Source organism: Poeciliopsis prolifica, unplaced genomic scaffold (genome assembly GCF_027474105.1).
Source record: "Poeciliopsis prolifica strain line A6 unplaced genomic scaffold, Auburn_PproV2 SCAFFOLD134, whole genome shotgun sequence".
Lineage (NCBI taxonomy): Eukaryota > Metazoa > Chordata > Actinopteri > Cyprinodontiformes > Poeciliidae > Poeciliopsis > Poeciliopsis prolifica.
In genome coordinates this window covers 602,374-624,630 of record NW_026562509.1, presented here as the reverse complement: position 1 = coordinate 624,630, position 22,257 = coordinate 602,374, and the positions used below count along the sequence as shown (strand labels likewise).

Sequence of the window (22,257 nt, the reverse complement as noted above, 5' to 3'; positions counted from 1 at the left end):
TCAGAGTAGGAGGAGACAGAGGAGGGAGGGGTCAGAGTAGGAGGAGACAAAGGGGGGAGACTACAAAAATGATCTTCAATACTGTGTAGTATTTTGATCTAACACTTCACCAATAGCCTGTGAATAAAAACAGACTATTTTCTTTCTAACACACCTCCTCTACCCTCTCCTACTCTGACCCCCTCCCTCCTCCTACTCTGTCTCCTCCCTCCTCTACCTCCTCCTACTCTGTCTACTCCTACTCTGACCCCTCCCTCCTCTACCTCCTCCTACTCTGTCTCCTCCTACTCTGACCCCTCCCTCCTCTACCTCCTCCTACTCTGACCCCTCCCTCCTCTACCTCCTCCTACTCTGACCCCTCCCTCCTCTACCTCCTCCTACTCTGACCCCTCCCTCCTCCTACTCTGACCCCTCCCTCCTCTACCTCCTCCTACTCTGACCCCTCCCTCCTCTACCTCCTCCCTCTGACCCCTCCCTCCTCTACCTCCCCCTCCTCTACCTCCTCCTACTCATCCCTCCTCCACTCTGTCTCCTCCCTCCTCTGACTCTGACTCCTTCTACTCTACCTGCTCCCCCTCTGACTCCTCCTACTCTGACCCCTCCCTCCTCTACCTCCTCTCCTGACTCCTCCTACTCTGACCCCTCCCTCCCCTGACTCCTCCTACTCTGTCTCCTCCCTCCTCTGTCTCCTCCTACTCTGACCCATCCCTCCCCTGACTCCTCCTACTCTGACCCCTCCCTCCTCTACCTCCTCCTACTCTGACTCCTCCCTCCTCTACCTCCTCCTACTCTGTCTACTCCTACGCTGACCCCTCCCTCCTCTACCTCCTCCCTCCTCTGACCCCTCCCTCCCCTGACTCCTCCTACTCTGACCCCTCCCTCCCCTGACTCCTCCTACTCTGACCCCTCCCTCCTCTAACTCCTCCTACTCTGACCCTTCCCTCCTCTACCTCCCTCCTCCCTACTCTGACCCCTCCCTCTCCTACTCTGACCCCTCCCTCCCCTGACTCCTCCTACTCTGACCCCTCCCTCCCCTGACTCCTCCTACTCTGACACATCCTTCCCCTGACTCCTACTCTGAACCCTCCCTCCTCTGATTCCTCCCTACTCTACTCCCTCCTGTCTCCTCCCTACTCTACTCCCTGTCTCTCCCCTCTACTCTCCTCCTATCCTCCCCCCCCTTCTCTCCTCCTATCCTCCCCCCTACTCTTGCCCCACCCCCCCACTTGTGCTTCGGCCCATTCCACAACCGGGTCTTGAACTTAGACCCATTGGAACCGAAACACAAGTTCTTACGCAGTGCACCAACCAAGCACTTGCTGATCTTTCCGTTCGAACTTCTACAAGTACCACAGTCAGTTTTCCATGTTAAACTTTAAAAACTCCAGCTGTCACTCTGGATGCAGACTGTGCTTCGGACCATTCCACAAGCGGGTCTTGAACTTAGACCCATCGGAACCGAAGCCCAAGTTCTTACGCAGTGCGCCAACCAAGCACTTGCTGATCTTTCCGTTCGAACTTCTACAAGTACCACAGTCAGTTTTCCATGTTAAACTTTAAAACTCCAGCTGTCACTCTGGATGCAGACTGTGCTTCGGACCATTCCACAAGCGGGTCTTGAACTTAGACCCATTGGAACCGAAACCCAAGTTCTTACGCAGTGCACCAACCAGGCACTTGCTGATCTTTCCGTTCGAACTTCTACAAGTACCACAGTCAGTTTTTCCATGTTAAACTTTAAAACTCCAGCTGTCACTCTGGATGCAGACTGTGCTTCGGACCATTCCACAAGCGGGTCTTGAACTTAGACCCATCGGAACCGAAGCCCAAGTTCTTACGCAGTGCGCCAACCAAGCACTTGCTGATCTTTCCGTTCGAACTTCTAAGTACCACAGTCAGTTTTCCATGTTAAACTTTAAAACTCCAGCTGTCACTCTGGATGCAGACTGTGCTTCGGACCATTCCACAAGCGGGTCTTGAACTTAGACCCATCGGAACCGAAGCCCAAGTTCTTACGCAGTGCGCCAACCAAGCACTTGCTGATCTTTCCGTTCGAACTTCTACAAGTACCACAGTCAGTTTTCCATGTTAAACTTTAAAACTCCAGCTGTCACTCTGGATGCAGACTGTGCTTCGGACCATTCCACAAGCGGGTCTTGAACTTAGACCCATTGGAACCGAAATCCAAGTTCTTACGCAGTGCGCCAACCAAGCACTTGCTGATTTCTGTTCTACAAGTAACACAAAGTCAATCATCCATGCTAAACTTTAAAACCATGACTTTAGCAGGTCTTGAACTTAGACCCATCGGAACCGAAACCCAAGTCTGTACTCTGTGCACCAACCGAGCACCTGCCGATCTTTCTGTTTGAACTTCTACAAGTACCACAAAGTCAGTCTTCCATGTTAAACATTAAAACCATGACTTAAGCGGGTCTTGAACTTAAACACATCGGAACCGAAACCCAAGTCTGTACGCAGTGCACCAACCGAACACCTGCCGCTCCTTTGGTTCAAACTCCTACAACTACCACAAAGTCAGTCTTCCATGTTAAACTTTAAAACCATGCCTTACTCAGGTCTTGAACTAAAAACCATAGGCACCAAACCCAAGTCTGTACGCAGTGTGCCAACCGAGCACCTGCCAATCTTTCAGTTCGAGCATCTACAAATATCACAAAGTCAGTCTTCCATGTTGAAGTTTAAAACTATGCCTTACTCGCGTCTTGAACTAAGAACCTGTTAAATCCAGTTTGTATGCAGTGAGCTAACCAAACACCTGCCAACCTTGCCGCTCAAACTTCAACAAATACCACGTCGTCAGTCTTGCGTGTTAAAGTTTAAAACCATGCCTTACTCAGGTCTTGAACTAAAAACCATTTGAACCAAAACCAAGTTTGCATGCAGTGAGCTAACCAAACAACTGCCAACTGTGCTGCTCAAACTTCTACAAATACCATGTCGTCAGTCCTGCGTGTTAAAGTTTAAAACCATGCCCTACTCAGGTCTTGAACTAAAAACCATTGGAACCAAAACCAAGTTTGTATGCAGTGAGCTAACCAAGCACCAACCAACCTTCCCGCTCGAACTTCTACAAATACCACGAAGTCAGTCTTGCGTGTTAAAGTTTAAAACCATGGATCAAGCAAGTCTTGAACTAAAAACCATCGAAACCAAAACCAAGCTTGTATGCCGTGTGCTAACCTTGCCGCTCAAACTTCTACAAATACCACAAAGTCAGTCTTGCGTGTTAAAGTTTAAAACCATACGTTAAGCAGGTCTTGAACTAAGAACCACTGAGACTGAAACACAGTGTATCCACTGTGCTAAACAAGCACCTGACCACCGTGACACTTCAATTTCTACTCGCATCACAAATTAGGTTTTTCAAACGCATGTTGACCAAACAACCAAACCAGTAACAACTTTGGCTCCAGTTACTACAAATACCACATGTTTGAAAACATTCCTTGCTGAAATGTTTCTTGGCTTTTAACAGCAAGTAAAAAGGTTTTGTATATTTAAACAAAGTTCCACACCATAATTTTTTTCCATCCTGGATTTTAGAAAAAGATAATGCTCTTCTTGAGATTAGTTACAATAGAGATAATTCCCAATTTTTACAACAAATGCTCAACGTCACTGTCCCACCCGTTACGTAAGAACCTGGAAGACTGACTTTGTGGTATTTGTAGAAGTTCGAGCGGCAAGCTTTCATCGCTTATTAAAAGCTTTCATCGCTTTTATAAGCTTCATCGCTTTTGAAAACATTTTCCACAATGTTGGTGTTTGTTTATGCAAATTTGAGTATTTCTAATGAATACAGTGCTTTTCATTTGTCCTGTTCTGTTTATAAAAAAGTTGGGAGAACTCCAAATATAAAAGCTCCGTGTCCATCAGAAAAGACTTGAATAAAGTATTTTTAGGTCATTAGCAAATATGGAAGCTACTGCACCAGCCAAGCACCTGGTAATCCAGGTGCTCCAAGTTGGAATATTTTTCTTCATGAAGATAATTTCCACTGGAAAAATGTAAAAGTTCTATCCCTGCCTGAAGTATGCTGATACTTATGTTGCACCATTCCTAAACAACAAATTACTTTTTGCTTTTCCTCTTATGTTCACAAAAAATTGGAAGCAATTGTGTGAACATGTGTACAATGCTATTCTGCTGTTCATTTTGACATGTACGGCCTAATTTCTTGGTTACTTAATTTACATATTAACACATATACATGTTCAGAGTTACAACAAAACATGCAGAGGATCTTGTACACATTATAGTTACCACAAACCTTGGGTCTTTCAACATGACAAACATACAAAAAATATTCAATATGGTAAAGGTCTGCAACATTGATTTGTAGATTATTTATGTTGGATCCATCAGCAACACGATGAAGGGCTCCAGCAATGGGTCAGTCATGCTTGGATGCGGCATCTTCAGTTCTATGAAACGTCGTCGTAAAAGCAGGTTGGTGAAGCGATATTTGGGTGCCATCCCCTGCACCGAGAACAAACAGGCATTCATTGATTGATACATGCCCAGAATAAAAAATAATATGATTTAAAAAAAAACGTGCTTCAGCAGAAATAGGCCTTAATTTTGACTGAGTATGATGAAGTTTGTGTGTTTTAATCTGACTATTTCTAATGAAGACATTACATTTCATTTGTCCTGTCCTGATTATAAAAAAGTTGGGAGAACTCCAAATATAAAAGCTCCATGTCTGTCAGAAGCAAAACTTGAATCCAGTATTTTTCAATGCCAGTTTGGCAGTGTTGTATAAAGTACTGAAATCTCAGAGTCAAGTAAAAGTATAGGTACCTCATGGTAAAAGTCCAAGTCACTGACTGAAATGTTACTTGAGTTAAAGTATTAAAGTATCTGAAACGTCTTGTACTTAAGTATGGAAATTGCTGTAAAATTAATGTACTCAAGTAATGTAATGAAAAGTAAAAAGTAAAACAAGGCAAATGCAGTTTCAATGACATTTTTTACATTTTGGTAAACTTGTCAAATACACTTACAATAATGTACACAACCAAGTGCAGGAAAAATGAAACCTGCTAAAAGATATAACTGAAGGCATCATTTAATTAAGAAAATTAGGTGCTTTACCTATACCACAAGGTTAACTTAACCTGCTTTACAACTGAACCAGCTTCTTAATATACCCTCCAGGACAGAAAATACAAAGTTTTTGTACATCTTAAGTTTTTCCTTTCATAAGGTCAGTGCTGAAATGAGAAAACTAAATAGTCAGTACAGAAAATAAAGCTGTTACGATTACTCACAAACAATAGGTGCACAAAACTGGTGATTATGCAAAAGAAAAGAGAATTGGGAGGGAAATGCAGCTTATTTGGCATCTGAAGAGGGAGAGCTTTTTTGTAAACTTTGTGTTTAATGGGAGAAAGGAAACAGACCTCCGTGAAGCTGACGCCGTACCTACGTAAAAAAATCCAGCAAAAAGTCTAATTGGTCAGTGCTCTGTTTGTGCAGGTTTGTGCCATTAAAATTTTCGTTTGTGCAGCTTTGGTTTCCGAGATATTGAAAAAAAATTTTTAGGCCATCCAAAACATATACTTTTTAAGACTACAATTACTGAAAATATTGAGTATGACTAAAAATTCACAACAGTCTAACAGCATGAATTTTGTTTCAGTTTGTCACAAGACAAGAAATCTATTTACATTAGTTTCTCAGGAGTTTGGATGTAAAATTTGTTGCCTCTCCCTGAGTGAAACTCCGAGAGCTTGAGGAAGGGGGAAATCTAGAGAACGGCTGGCTGAAATTAACGTTCATGAATCGGATAAACCTTGAGCAAGGGACCGTTCACACCGGATATTGGAATAGCGAAAATCCAAATTGAAAACAACTTTGCTGCATTTGTTTTAACAGCGCAAACCTGCACAAATGGAGCACTAACCAATAGGACAATTTGGTGGATTTTTTGACGTAGGTGGGGAGGTGTGAAGCCTGTGCATCCTATTGGTGGTGATGAACAAAACCAGGCAAGCTGGCTGTGTTGCAGTAAATCAGTAGGTGGGGTCAAATCATTTGCCTTTCTCTCTCGCCTTTTTGTAATAAGTAACTAAACCATGCATTGAAAATGTATCGGAGTAAAAGTATGCAATACAGATCTGAAATAGTTAAGTAAAAGTGAAAGTTAAAAAAATTTTAATACTCGAGGAAGGTATGAAGTACTCCAAAATATACTTAAGAAGAGTAGTGAAGTATTTTTACTTCCTTACTATACAACACTGCAGTTTGGTCACTTTATATAAATATAAAAACAATACTTAATGAGGAAACAAATCAAGACGTTTCAAGAACTGCTTCATAAAAAAAAGGAGTAAATAGACACATTAAATGATTTAGTTCTTAATTATATTTCTTCCTTCTTCACTTTTGAATTATTTAAATTCAAAGATCATTGTTTGCATACAGTGCAGTTCGGCTCCTAAATGAAGAGATTCATTCCTATGCGCAACAGTGCCATCTTCTGGTCATTTTGTAAAGCACATGCAATATAGATATTTTTGGATTTCTGTCACTGCTCCTTTATTGGAGCTGAAACAATCTGTTTATAGATCCAGAATTAATCAGAAACTTCCTGCAGGTACATATGATGTTGACAGGAAATGATGCGCAGCTGGTTAGGAAATGGCAGGGACGTTTCTGACTACCACAAACTTCATCTGACGGATTATTATTATTAGGAAATGAGTCTATTGCAATTAAAACAAGCACTGTTACAGAAAATAGAGACCATATAAGTTTGATTTAAGTGATATAAAGTGTCTCACCATTAACTGTGATGCTGAGATGGAAAAAATACTGTGAAGTTGCACAATTCAGAAACTGAGGTCCAGACAAACGTCAGGAGCAAAACAAGCTTTAATACATCTGAAGACAGAGAACAAAAATACACTGCATCAGGCAAAAATCATTGGAAAAACAGCAAGTTCCCAGACACATCTTGTTCAATTAGTTTGTACACCCTCTCTGCAGCTGCACAAAAAACATCTTAATATGCTACACTGCATGATGCAAATAAAACATCTTCTCTTGAAAGAAAAATCTACTTCACAACTTCACCCTTTTTTTTCCTAGTGGGTAACAAACAAATAACTAAGTAAATAAAACCTTGAAATGATCAAAATGAAGTATAAAATGAAGTAAAAAGTGTTAGAAGACAGTTGAGAAACACAGCACATCAGTCTACATTGGTCATTTAGCAATGGTTCAGAATATAAACATCACTGAAGTTTCAGCAAGAGATTTGTCTGGGCGATTCGATTTCCCAGTGAACTTCTCGCCAGTGGCTGGCGAGGACCCAGGTGGATTTAAGAAAATCCACAACCTTCACTGCGGTCATCAGTTCTTCTCCCTGAAATTTTTAAGAAACACAAAATCTCCAGGCAGTAAGTTATGTAATTGTTTGCCCTCTGGCACGGGTCGTCCTCCTTGGGCCTGCAGTCTTTAATTGATCTGTAAGAGAAATACAGAAGTTAATCATGTTGTCATTACATGTTGTTGAAATAATTCCCAGGTTTCATCGGTGGTCCCATTCCGATGTTTGTGAAATCCTGCAAATAAGATTGTGTTTTTTTCTTCTTCGCATGCACATGTAAACACAGAACATGTAGACAAACATTACACGTAAACAATCATTCACTCCAACATGAAACAGACACAAAAACACATTGGACGCCATCAGAATTAAAAGTGAGTCAAATTTGCATTACAACAGAACCTGGTATAGTCAGGTGGAACACCCTTCATGATGTCCTGTAAATCCACCTCTGAAAGGAAAGCCTTGACCCCTGGGGAAGCTTCCCTGGTTGCCATCAAATCTTCATCCTAGGCCCTTGTGCAACCTTCAGCCTCCTGGTTGTGGTTTGAATCGTCTCTGGGAGCAGTCTCTGGCTCAATGTCCTTGATGTCTGCAGATAAAACAAACATCAGCCAGTTTGAGGCTTTCTGGCTGTCCATACTGTCCATAGTGTCCTGGCTGTGGATGTTCAGGACAGCCTGATGAATCAGGGTCAGTTGGCAGAATGGTGCAGTTGGGCCGATGGAAACAGTGACGTCTTGTGGTCATTCTGTAAAGCACATGCAATATAGATATTTTTGGATTTCTGTAACTGCTCCTTTATTGGAGCTGAAACAATCTGTTTATTGAACCAGAATTAATCAGAAACTTCGTCCAGTTACATATGATGTTGACAGGAAATGATGTGCAGCTGGTTAGGAAACGGCAATGACATTTCGGACTATCGATTATGTTAATACACTCACTATTTAAGTATTCAGGAAAGTAAGTATTGTGCCATCTAGTGATTGAGATGTTACTAGTTGTATTGGGTGTCAATATAAAAACCACCACTAGATGAATGGATGTAAAATCTAAAATTAGAGGTAAAGTTTTAAGACAGTTTTTTACAGAATAAAAGGAAAACATGTTATTCCTGTATTTTCTAGTCTATTTTGTGACAATCTGAAAATATTTACTTATAAAATAAGGATATTTACTCACTACAGGGGCAGTTTCTCCTTGTGCAGACGATCCAGAGGTTTCAGCTCTTAGACAGGGGCTTTAAAACTGAAATAAACTCAAGATTTAAGTGAAAGTTCAATATAACATCTGGAGGTAAGTTTAAGAAAATATGTTCAAAGATACAAAAGTTTAGATTCAAAATAAAACATTCATATTGAAGATGCAGATAAAGATCGTAAGTGAAATTTGAAATCTGGAAATTCAGTATAAAGCTTGAATTGAGGTAAAAGAAATTATGAATATGGAATTAGTTTCTCACCGTTGTGGACGTCTTCTGCAGATAAATCCCAGAATATCTGAAAATATGACAACCAAGAAACCTGCAGCAGTCAAAGCAGAAGGAAGAGTCAATGCAGACTGGCTCCAAACTTCATCTGCTGGATTATTATTAGGAAATGAGTCTATTGGAAATAAAACAAACATTGTTAGAGAAAATAAAGACCATATAAGTTTGATTCAAGATATATATAAGTGTCTCACCATTAACTGTGATGCTGAGATGGAAAAAATACTGTGAAGTTGCACAATTCAGAGAGTGAGGTAAAGAAAAAAATCAGGGAGCAAAAACGATCTTTAATACATCTGCAGACAGAGAGCAAAAATACACTGCATCAGGCGAAAATCATTCTGCTCTAATGAACTCAGAGTTGCATAGTTGCTTTATTCACCTCTCTGATAACAGAGGCGGAGACTCAATCTTCTAAGAACAAAAATTGATTCTAGGCGATTTGATTTCCCAGTGAACTTCTCGCCAGTGGCTGGTGAGGACCCAGGTGGATATAAGAAAATCCACAATCTTCACTGCGGTCATCAGTTCTTCTTCCTGAAGTTTTTAAGTAACACAAAATCTCCAGGCAGTAACTTATCTAATTGTTTGCCCGCTGGCACGGGACGTCCTCCTTAGGCCTGCCGTCTTTAATTGATCTGTTAGAGAAATGCAGAAGTTAATCATGTTGTCATTACATGTTGTTGAAATAATTCCAGGTTTCATCTATGTTCCCATTCCGATGTTTGGGAAATCCTGCAAATAATGTTGTGTTTTTATCTTCTTCGCATGCGCATGTAAACACAGAACACGTAGACAAACATTACATGTAAACAATCATTCACTCCAACATGAGACAAACAAACGTTGGACGCCATCAGAATTCCAAGTCAGTCAAATTTGTATTACAACAGAACCTGGTATAGTCAGGTGGAACACCCTCCACGATGTCCTGTAAATCCACCTCTGAAAAGAAAGCCTTGACCCCCTGGGGAAGCTTCCCTGGTTGCCATCAAATCTTCCTCCTCGTCTCCTGTGCAACCTTCAGCCTCCTGGTTGAGGTTTGAATCGTCTCTGAAAGCAGTCTCTGGCTCAATGTCCTTGATGTCTGCAGATAAAACAAATGTCACCCAGTGTGAGGCTTTCTGGCTGTTCATACTGTCCATAGTGTCCTAGGTCAAAAGTTTGCTTAAAATAAAAGCTCATTTATATCAACCGTTACTGAAATGTATTTTAATGTACTGTTGCCTCTTGGATCAAAACAGAGCTGGCGGCACACAGCATGTTGTCATGGCACTTCCTGCCTGGTTTTCTGCCCCAGCAGGGGGTTAGTTAGTAAAACTTAAGATCTAAATGTCATGTTTGCTTTGCTTTGTTTAGGATCGTGAATATGAGCTGTAAAGAGAAATAAAAACGTCACACTGCAGATTACCTCACCCTGACTCGTTCCCAGTTCCCGCCGTTTCAATGTCATCATCACTCAATCACCCTCAGGTGTGTCACGAGCCCAGCTGAAACCACATGGGCTGACAGAGCCCCGCCCCCCACCAGTGAACAGTCAAAGGCACCAAATATAAAAAAAAAAATTAAATAAAAAACACAAACAAATAAAGAATCCAAAGACGGAGAGAGAAAAAAATTAAAAATAAAAATGGAAATACTTTTAATACTCTTAAGAGGAGAAATACTCTTAATATACTGCAAAAATACCTATCTTCCATTTATTATGTTAAAAATAGATCCTTTTAAATAGATGTATTTTTTCTTTGTATTATTATTATTAAATCATGTCATAACAAAAGTATCCAGGACATAATATGTGTAAGATGATTACTTCTTACACATATCACATAAACAACTCACCAGCTCAGGAAGTGTGATGAGAAGATTAATAATAGTTTTCTGACATTTGATTTAATGAATGTTTCAACAACTTTAAAGGAAAAAACTTAACATCTTTATCATGCGCTGCTTTGTCAAGATTATTGTAACAAACTTGCACAATTTTGCAAAACCCTTTTTGAAATGGCAGACAATAAATAAACCACATTGTTTATTGTTTAAACAATGGTTAAAAAGTGACAGATGACCCAAAAAGATGTTAACTGATGTCTAAAGGTGGTTTAAAGGTGATAAGGGCTGATCATAGTCTAACCAAGTCTGACTCTTAATTTTAAATTGTTTTGGGTTTCTTTCAAAATTTGTGAGACATTGTTCAGTTATGTTTTCCTACAGTAAATAAAAACAAAAACAAGCAATGTTACATGTTTACTCAAACCTATTTTTACACAACACAATATTAACAAATGTACTTTTTTTTCTTTTAATAAATGACCAAAAATGATAACTTTCCTTTGTGTTTGCTTTGTTGTTTTGTTCATTTATGATAACCAACATGCTGCTGAGATCTCTGGAAACATGTTAATGGATGTACATATATATCCATTTATTATATGAACACATGAACATGTCTTTATAAGGAACTTATAATGAACACTGGGAAATGAACCCAATGTGTCAAGACCTGTTGGACATAAATAAATCAGAAGGAAATGATCTGAAATACGCCAGAAACAAAAATCCCAAGAAACATGATGGTAAATTTGTTAAACATTTGTAGAGTCAGAATTAATTTGACAGCTGTGCAATAATGGCTGTTGAATAAAGAGAATTTTTTCTTCTGAGTGTAGGAGCTGTACGGCTCAATTTCAGTCAAGTCCTGCAGAACAAAACATTTTGTACAATTAGCCTAAAAATCTGCATGTGAAAATAAAATAACATGCATAAAATTTTAAAATAAATTACCTCCTCTCCATGATGAATGAATGACTCTTTTGCATTTCTCTCACTGCAAAGAGTGAGATCAGTCTCTCTCTTTGCAGTGAGAGACTTATCTCACTTCAAAGATGCACGGATACAAATGCATTAGAACTGCTGATTAATATAAAAAGTTTTAAAAATTAAATACATTTGTTTTCATTTTAAAATGTTTATTAGTACATATATTTTTTTCTTGAATGTTTATCAAAGCTGCAGAAGCCAAAACTCATGATGCAATTGTTTAAACATTCCTTGCTTTAAAGTAAATGAAGATTTGAAAATTAATCTGAATTTGACATGCAAAGTCATTTTACAATGTTTTGTTACTTTCTAAGATAACAAAACGATTTCTGCTTCATCTTTGCCTAAAGAGAGACATGCCTGGGTTTCCTTTCTCAACCTGTACTCCCTTTTTAATTCAATCTCATACATCTGGAAATTACAAAAAATAAAAATAAATAAATAATCTCTCTCTCTGTGATAAATAATACAGCCCACATGAAGTATTTGAAATGACATAAGCAGTGCTCTTCAATAGAGGAAGCACAAATATGATTATAACTGTTTACCTTTTTTTTTTTTTTTTTTTTTTTTGTAGGCCATGGCTAATTGCAGAGACCTTATCGACTTAATTACACATCATTCCTGGGATCAATTACCAAAGTAAGTAATTAATTTATTCAGTGTGTTTGTCCAGGTGTCAGTGGGGCTTTTGTCCCTGGAGGTGTGGTTTGCTGCATCATTAATCTGAGAGGCTTGGCAACTACAACCTGACCCACATTACAGCATCTCTGCATCGAATGGGGAAACCTGTCAAGCTTCCTGGTGTTTGTGAAGAAGTCACTTATCAATTGTGGAGATTTTTTGGTACATTTACACAACTAAATTGATTAAAAAACCTTCAGCAGATGGACTTTTGTCAAGTAATAGTTTGACAAAAGTCCATGCCTTGCTGCATTTTACAATGAAGTTAAGTTTTATATCAAGACTCTGACAAAAAGTAACTATTAAAACAATTAAAATCTGCACTGCTTTGAATGTATAGTTGGGAACTGAAGCCCCTTAGCTTTTCCTTGAACAATGTTTATCTGTATTAGTTTTTCTTGAGGCATAACAAATGTTTCACTCTGTCGTTATACAGTGTGTCTGCGAATAAAGTTAAAAAAAACCATCTTCCCCCGCTCCTCCCCCCTCACACACAACAGTGCAGGGGGGGAGTGACATCACAAACTGTGATGTCACTCATCCTCTCTGTGACATCACTGGAGACTGTCTCTATATTCCAAGATTCCACAGAGAGATTCATTTGCGGTTTCACAAACTTCAACAAACATATAGCGATGGCGGAGTATTTTACAACGGTGGAGGTTATTGAGAAGCGGTGCATGGAGCTACAGGACGAAAACTCCATGCTAAGAACAACGGTGGACAGCATGGAGCAGAAAATACACCAGCTAACTGGGAGGACAGACAGTGGCATCACTGATTTGATGTCCGAAAATAAAATGTTACGGGAAAGGATGGAGCAACAACAATGGAGAATCGAGGCGCTCAATAATGAGCTGGAGGAAACCAGAGTAACAATTGAATCTCTGAAACAACAGTGCAGAGACTTAAGCAAGGAAAACCAAAGACTGGAGTCGAATAACATTTCAATCAGAAGGAGGGCAGAGAATGCTTTGAGGGAAAAAAATAGAGATCGCCAGTGGTTAGAGAATGAAAATAATGAATTAAATAAAGAACTGGTCACATTGAAAATTAAATTAGACAGGGTAAAGTCAAGGTCAGCACATGCCCAGATTGCAAAAACAAATGAGGACATGGCAGTAAAGATGGTGGATGAGCCCAAGCCAACGGTGTTTCAGAGAGTTGGGCGTGTTTTTGTTCAGATGTACCAGGAGGGTACACTACGATATTGGGTACCATCATGGATTTTTTAAAAGTGCTGTAAATCTGCCATTTAGACAAAAACACGCCCAACTCTCTGAGCACTGTTGGATCTCTTCAAGAGAGAAGGTCTGGGTTGAAGGATGGAAGAGTTTTGGAGAGGAGGCTCCGTCTGATAGTGGATCCTCGGATTGTGGAAGAGCAGTGTGGTTTTCGTCCTGGTCGTGGAACAATGGCAGTTAGTCGGACTCGTTCCCTGTGAGAGTTGGACTCCACCAGGGCTGCCCTCAGTGATTCTGTTCATCACTTCATGGACAGAATTTCTAGGGGCAGTCAAGGTGTTGAGGAGATCCGTTCTGGTGGACTTAGGATCGCATCTCTGCTTTTTGTGGATGATGTGGTCCTATTGGCTCCATCGGGACGTGATCAGCAGCTCTCGCTGGAGCGGTTCGCAGCCGAGTGTGAAGCGGCCAGGATGAGAATCTGTGCCTCCAAGTCCAAGGTCCTGGTCCCTCACCACGGTCCCAGGGAGCCCCAGGGAAGACCCAGGACAGGCTGGAGGGACCATGTCTCTCAGCTGGCCTGGGAACGACTTTGGGTTCCATCAGAGGAGCTGCAAGAAGAGGCTGGGGACAGGAAAGACTGGGCCTCCTTTCTGAAGCTGCTTCCCCCGAGATCCGACCCTGGATTAGCAGCAGACAATGGACGGAAGGACAGACGGGTGGATGGACGGAAGGACAGACGGGTGGAAGGACGGACGGACAGACGGGTGGACGGGCGGACTGACGGAAGGACGGGCGGATGGACGGATCTTTTCACGTGGGTGTATCCTTTTTCAGTTTGCCATTGTTTTTACATTTTCTACTGCACATATATCAAAGTCGAGTCCTGCAGTCAGACTACAGTGACTTATAAAAATCACTTTGTGTTTCTATTTTATTTTGTAATTAAATTTGTCTTCCTCTCTGCAGCTTGGGGAGCGTCCATGTGGCAGAAACATGGACAGTGGAGGGAGATGTGCATTTTGAGTTCTGCTCCAAATGTCCGATTATTAGAAGCCATTTTGGGCTTTTTCTTTTTTTTTTAAGTAGCTTACTGATGTTATGAGTTGCTGTTTTAGGTGTTAAAATACTATTTTTGTTTTCCAGACAATAGAAACACAAAAAGAAGCACAAACTACTAAAGTCTTTTTTGTTACTGTTTCACTTGATGTTTTATGGTTACCGTTGTAACCATAAAACAATCTCTCCTTCAGTTTAACTTTATAACTGGAGACACAGTGTTGATGTAATTATAAAAATAATCATTATAAAATAATGATATTGATCTTTGACAAAACTATTAAGTTTGTCAAAGATCAATATGATTTTACTGCGTTGTTGTTGTTAGCAGCTGCTGAAAACAACAATACAACAATAGTTACAGTAAATAAACAGTAAATAGTTATTAACTATTTAACAGTAAATAACTATTTACTGTTAAATAGTTATTAACTATTTAACAGTAAATAAATCAATATTTATTTAACTGTTAAATAAAGAACTGTTTACTGTTATTTAAATAACAGTAAATAACAGATATATACTGTTAAATAGTTAATAACTATTTAACAGTATATATCTGTATATAAATCCCAGAATAACAGAAACCATGATCATTAGGAGAACTGCAGCAGTCAAAGCAGAAGGAAGAGTCACTGCTGCAGACTGGCTCCAAACTTCATCTGCTGGATTATTATCAGGAGTTGATTCTATTGGAAATAAAACAAACATTGTTAGAGAATATATGGTTCATATGAGTTTGACATAACATTAACATAGATCCACTCACCATTAACTGTGATGCTGAGATGGAGAAAATTTGTTCCATTAAGATTTGAACACTGACAGGAGTAGTTCCCACTATCAGCTGCTGTTAAACTGGTCTGGTGCAGAAACAGTTTGATTCCTGGTTTTTAGTGAGAATCTGGAGTCACACTGAGCAGACTGCACTCCTCTCCATTGTTCCTCTCCGTTCTGATTTTTCAAATGATCAATATATTTGATGTTTTGTTGGTGCAGATTGGAGTGAAATCAGATTCTTTCCTGATTGTTTTCACAAGAGTCACTGAAAGCAGGAAGAACAATTTATAAGAAACTGATTTCTGTAATATTGGAATCTTTTAAAAATTAGAACAGATGTAAAACATTTCAATTATTGAACTTTAACGTTACCTTCAGAGTCCAGATATCATGCAAAAAAACGGCAGAAGCAGTAAAAGGTTGATTCTCACTGCGTCCATCTGACCTCCTTGTCGATGCAACATCTGCTGCTGCTCTGAACAGAGAGTCTCAAGTATCCTCTGAACTTTTATTGGACAACTCAAACCACAAATTGTCATCTCTCAAAGTGGTTCAAGAGGATGTAACACTTTTTTTCCTGAAAAGGAAATGTGTCTACATCACAGGGTCACTTTGAAACATCAGAACACAAACTAGAATTCTCTCTGCACATCTCAACATTACAGCTTAAATGCAATGTTAGGTAAAAAGCTTACTTGAAATAAAAGCTCATTTATATCAACCGTTACTGAAATGTATTTTAATGTGCTGTTGCCTCTTGGATCAAAACAGAGCTGGCGGCACACAGCATGTTTGTCATGGCATGTTGAAATGTTTTACATCTGTTCTAATTTTTAAAAGATTCCAATATTACAGAAATCAGTTTCTTATAAATTGTTCTTTCCTGCTTCCTGTCTGGTTTTCTGCCCCAGCAGGGGGTTAGTTAGTAAAACTTAAGATCTAAATGTCATGTTTGCTTTGCTTTGTTTAGGATCGTGAATATGAGCTGTAAAGAGAAATAAAAACGTCACACTGCAGATTACAGCATGCAGTACATTATGAGTAATAATACTCTTAATGTACTGCAAAAATACATTTCTTCCATTTATTTATGTTAAAAATAGATCCTTTTAAATAGATGTATTTTTTCTTTGTATTATTATTATTAAATCATGTCATAACAAAAGTATCCAGGACATAATATGTGTAAGACGATTACTTCTTACACATATCACATAAACAACTCACCAGCTCAGGAAGTGTGATGAGAAGATTAATAATAGTTTTCTGACATTTGATTTTACTGAATGTTTCAACAAATTTAAAGAAAAAAACTTAAGATCTTTATCATGTGCTGCTTTGTCAAAACTGTCTCATCTATGAAGCAGTGGAATTTAAAGTAAGTCAGATCCAAGTATAGTTAGATATTGAGATATGCAACAAACTTGCACAATTTTGCAAAACCCTTTTTGAAATGGGAGACAATAAATAAACCGCATTTTTTATTAAAACAATGTGGTTAAAAAGTGACAGATGACCCAAAAAGATGTTAACTGATGTCTAATTTGGTTTAAAGGTGACCAGGGCTGATCATAGTCTGACCAAGTCTGACTCTTAATTTAAAATTGTTTGGGTTTTTTTTCTAAATTTGTGAGACATTGTTCAGTTATGTTTTCCTACAGTAAATAAAAACAAAAACAAGCAATGTTACATGTTTACACAAACCTATTTTTACACAACACAAATTAACAAATGTATTTTTTATTTTTTTAAATAAATGACCAAAAATGATAACTTTCCTTTGTGTTTGCTTTGTTGATTTGTACATTTATACTAAACCAACATGCTGCTGAGATCTCTGGAAACATGTTAATGGATGTTAATGGATGTACATATACATTTATTATATGAACATGAACATGTCTTTATCAAAGGAACTTATAATGAACACTGGGAAATGAACCCAATGTGTCAAGACCTGTTGGACATAAATAAATCAAAAGGAAATGATCTGAAATACGCCAGAAACAAAAAATCCCAAGAATTATGATGATAAATTTGTTAAATTTGAAGAATCAGAATTAATTTGACAGCTGAGCAATAATGGCTGTTGAATAAAGAGAATTTTCTTTCTGAGTGTAGGAGCTGTACGGCTCAATTTCAGTCAAGTCCTGCAGAACAAAACATGTCATAGAATTAGCCTAAAAATTTGCATGTGTCAATAAAATAATGCATCAATTTTTAAAATATAAATTACCTCCTCTACATGATGAATGCATGACTCCATTTGCTTTCTGTTGGGAAATAAATTAATGCAACATTGACTTGTTTGATTGATTTTATTTTTACAGATAAGGTACTTTTTTTTTATTTAAATATTGCTTATGTTGATAAGCCTAAGTGTAAATAAAAGAAAAAATATTGCATGTTTCTCACCGATGTGAACGTCTTCTGTATATAAATCCCAGAATAACAGAAACCTTGATCATTAGAACTGCAGCAGTCAAAGCAGAAGGAAGAGTCACTGCTGCAGACTGGCTCCAAACTTCATCTGATGAATTATTAGGATTTGATTCTATTGGAAATAAAACAAACATTGTTAGAGAATATATGGTTCATATGAGTTTGACATAACATTAAATAGATCCACTCACCATTAACTGTGATGCTGAGATGAAGAAAATGTGTTCCATTAAGATTTAAACACTGACAGGAGTAGTTCCCACTATCAGCTGCTGTTAAACTGGTCAGGTGCAGAAACACAGTTTGATTCCTGGTTTTTAGTGAGAATCTGGAGTCACACTGATGAACAAAGTCACCTCCATCCTGATACAGCAGATTGGACTCCTCTCTATTGTTCCTCTCTGTTCTGATTTTACACACAATCATCATGATGATGTTTGACGTTTCATTGGTGCAGATTGGAGTAAAATCAGATTCTTTTCCGATTGTTTTTACAAGAGGTGCTGCAAACAAAAAAGAACAATGAATGACAAACTGTCTCATCTATGAAGCAGTGGAATTTAAAGTAAGTCAGATCCAAGTATAGTTAGATATTGATAAAAAACCTCAAAATTAAATTCAAAGCAATTCAATTTTTACGTTACCTGTAGAGTCCAGTTGGCAGCCAAACCACAGTAGTAGCAGTAAAATGCTGAATCTCACTGCATCCATCTAACCTGCTTATTTCATCCAAATCTGCTGCTGCACTGAGGACGTCTGAACTGTCCTTTAAAACTTTTTGGCGACACAAACCACAAACGCTCATCTCTCAAACCAGCACAAAAGGATGTGACTCTCTCTTTTTTTTTTCTTTTAAAGGAAATGCACCTGCATGATGGCGTCTCTTTGAAACAACAGACCACACAAACAGGAATGAACTCTGCCCAACTCAAATAAGAGTGAGTTTGATTGAAAGCAAAACAATCAACTATTATCCATGATTATATTTTCCAGTACTCTTAACATCTGAGATTAAAGCTTTGTCAGCATTATATGATGCTCGGCAGGATTTCCTGCTTGTTTTCTGCAACAATGTGGGGTTAGGAGATCTAAATGTCATGTTTGCTTTGTGGTCTTCACACATTTATAAGCTTGAATGTGAGCTGCAAAAAGATGAAAGGTCATGCTACAGCTTTATGTAGGGTTTGTCCCTCATTGCTCCTTAATGCAACACTTTTACACCAACATATTGGCAACCAGACAGAAAAATGCAACCAACATCCGAGAGACGAATCTCACTGCAAAGATGTACGAATACAAATGCATTAGAACTGCTGGTTAATACAAAGTTTTAAAAAGTTAATACATTTGTTCTCCTTTCATTTTGAAATGTTTATAGGTACATATATTTTTTCTTGAATGTTTATCACAACTGCAGATGCTATCAGAAATATCACTATTTACTGTATGACAGTAAATTCTTAACATCTTGATATTAAGGTTTTTGCTCAGCGACAGCCAGAATCAAATTATACAGACAACAAAACTAAAACAACAGAAAGGCTTGCATTGTGGCATCACTTTTAAGTAGCAATAAAACAAAAATGTTCATGGATATTCAGTGACTGTTTTTATTTTAATCTTCCATCAAACATAAAATTATATCCTTCCATGTAGAAACAGAAATCAGATCCTATTGTAAATTATTGTGCTATACAGGTGAAACAGTGGCCATCATTTTCAAAGGTGGAGTAGATTTATTAATATCTCATTTTTAAAATAAAAATGTGGGAGCTGTTTACAGAAAAAAAAAACACACCAGATATGTCAGAAACATGACATAAAAGCAAAATCAAGTAGAAATAAGTAAAAATGCCCAAAAGATAAATGATTTTTTGTGATAAAGTTCAACATGCAAACTAACAGAAAGGTTGTGAAGTACAACATAACGAGGAAATCCTGTTGTATTCATCAAGACAGATCTATAATTCAAAATTTTTTCATAAATGTTTCCCAGCCCGTCATTTGTTTCTGATTTATACTGATGGTGACCAAAGGAGACAGTTTGATAAATGTCTCTGGTTTGTTGTGGGAGACTTGAGTACAGTTCATCCTGAACAATAAAAGACAAAAATATAGTAATAAGAAGGCCAAAAGGCCAAAGTCAAGTGAAACATAATTTAATGTCTCTGTTGGGAAAAGACGTTTAAATAACTGTTTAATAAAAGACAGGAGTAAATAGATACATTAATCATTTAGTTCTTATCAATTTTTTTTCCTTTTTCACTTTTGAATTGTTGCTTAAATGCAAAGATCAGTGTTTGCATACAGTGCAGTTTAGTTCCTAAATTAAATTCTCTCCCTTAGAGCAACAGTGCCATCTTGTGGTCATTCTGGAAAGCACATGCAATACAGATATTTTTGGATTTCTGTCACTGCTCCTTTATTGGAGCTGAAACAATCTGTTTATAGAAACAGAATTAATCAGAAACTTCCTCCAGTTAAATATGATGTTGACAGGAAATGATGTTTCTGACTATCAATTATGTTAATACACTCATTATTTAAGTATTCAGGAAAGTAAGTTTTGTGCCATCTAGTGATTGAGATGTTACAAGTTGTATTGGATGTCATAAAGACCACCACTAGATGAATGGATGTAAAATCTAAAATTAGAGGTAAAGTTTTAAGACATTTTTTTACAGAATAAAAGGAAAACATGTTCTTGATGTATTTTCTAGTCCTTTTTGTGACAATCTGAAAATAGTTACTTATAAAATAAGCATATTTACTCACTACAGTAGCAGTTTCTCCTTGTGCAGACGATCCGGAGGTTTCAGCTCTTAGACAGGCGCTTTAAAACTGAAATAAACTCCAGATTCACATGAAAGTTCAATATAAAATCTGGAGGTAAATTTTAAGAAAATATGTTCAAAGATACAAAAGTTTAGATTCAAAATAAAACAATCATATTGAAGATGCAGACAAAGATTGTAAGTGAAATTTGAAATCTGGAGCTTCAGTTATAAAGCTTGAATTGAGGTAAAAGAAATTATGAATATTGAATTAGTTTCTCACCGTTGTGGACGTCTTCTGCAGATAAATTTCAGAATAACTGAAAATATGACAACCAAGAAACCTGCAGCAGTCAAAGCAGAAGGAAGAGTCACTGCAGACTGGCTCCAAACTTCATCTGCTGGATTATTATTAGGAAATGAGTCTATTGGAAATAAAAAACATTCTCAATCTCAACATCAGGAGAGTTGTGGGTTATAAAGTACGGCAACCTTAATCCACGTTGGTGTTGTTCTGTAGCGATGTCCCATCCCGACCATGTTCTCCATGCTGCCTCAGCTGGGTAGACCACCTACTGAGTGGGCCGTCGGTGGTATCCCTATTTTTTCAGAAATACTTTGTTGGAATCCCCTTGGTGGGATTCTGGGTGATTTGATTTCCCAGTGAACTTCTCGCCAGTGGCTGGTGAGGACCCAGGTGGATTTAAAAAGATCCACAACCTTCACTGCGGTCATCAGTTCTTCTTCCTGAAATTTTTAAGAAGCACAAAATCTCCAGGCTGTAGGTTATGTAATTGTTTGCCTGCTGGCACGGGTCGTCCTCCTTGGGCCTGCCGTCTTTAATTGATCTGTAAGAGAAATACAGAAGTTAATCATGTTGTCATTACATGTTGTTGAAATAATTCCAGGTTTCATCGGTGGTCCCATTGCAATGTTTGGGAAATCCTGCAAATAATGTTGTGTTTTTATCTTCTTCGCATGCGCATGTAAACACAGAACACTGAGACAAACATTACACGTAAACAATCATTCACTCCAACATGAAACAGACACAAACACATTGGACGCCATCAGAATTAAAAGTCAGTCAAATTTGCATTACAACAGAACCTGGTATAGTCAGGTGGAACACCCTCCACGATGTCCTGTAAATCCTCCTCTGAAAGGAAAGCCTTGACCCCCTGGGGAAGCTTCCCTGGTTGCCATCAAATCTTCCTCCTCGGCTCCTGTGCAACCTTCGGCCTCCTGGTTGAGGTTTGAATCGTCTCTGAAAGCAGTCTCTGGCTCAATGTCCTTGATGTCTGCAGATAAAAACAAACATCAGCCAGTGTCGGGCTTTCTGACTGTCCATACTGTCCTGTCTGTCCATACTGTCCATACTGTCCTGGCTGTGCATGTTCAGGACAGGCAGATGAAGCAGGGTCAGTTGGCAGAATGGTGCAGTTGGGCCTGATGGAAACACTGACATCTTGTGGTCATTCTGTAAAGCACATGCAATATAGATATTTTTGGATTTCTGTCACTGCTCCTTTATTGGAGCTGAAACAATCTGTTTATTGAACCAGAATTAATCAGAAACTTCCTCCAGTTACATGATATTGACAGGAAATGATGCGCAGCTGGTTAGGAAACGTTAGTGACGTTTCGGACTATCGATTATGT

The 22,257-nt window shown here is 38.4% G+C and overlaps 1 long non-coding RNA gene across 1 annotated transcript; it reads right to left on the bottom strand.

Moving 5' to 3' along the window:
- Positions 1–19,561: 19,561 nt before the first annotated feature.
- LOC129355431 (uncharacterized) lies at positions 19,562–21,196 on the bottom strand. Its single transcript, XR_008605271.1, has 4 exons — positions 21,088–21,196; positions 20,879–20,939; positions 20,597–20,704; positions 19,562–19,913 (listed from the first exon to the last, which is right to left on the bottom strand). It is a non-coding gene; the product is annotated as an uncharacterized LOC129355431 (long non-coding RNA).
- Between the last annotated feature and the right edge of the window lie 1,061 nt (positions 21,197–22,257).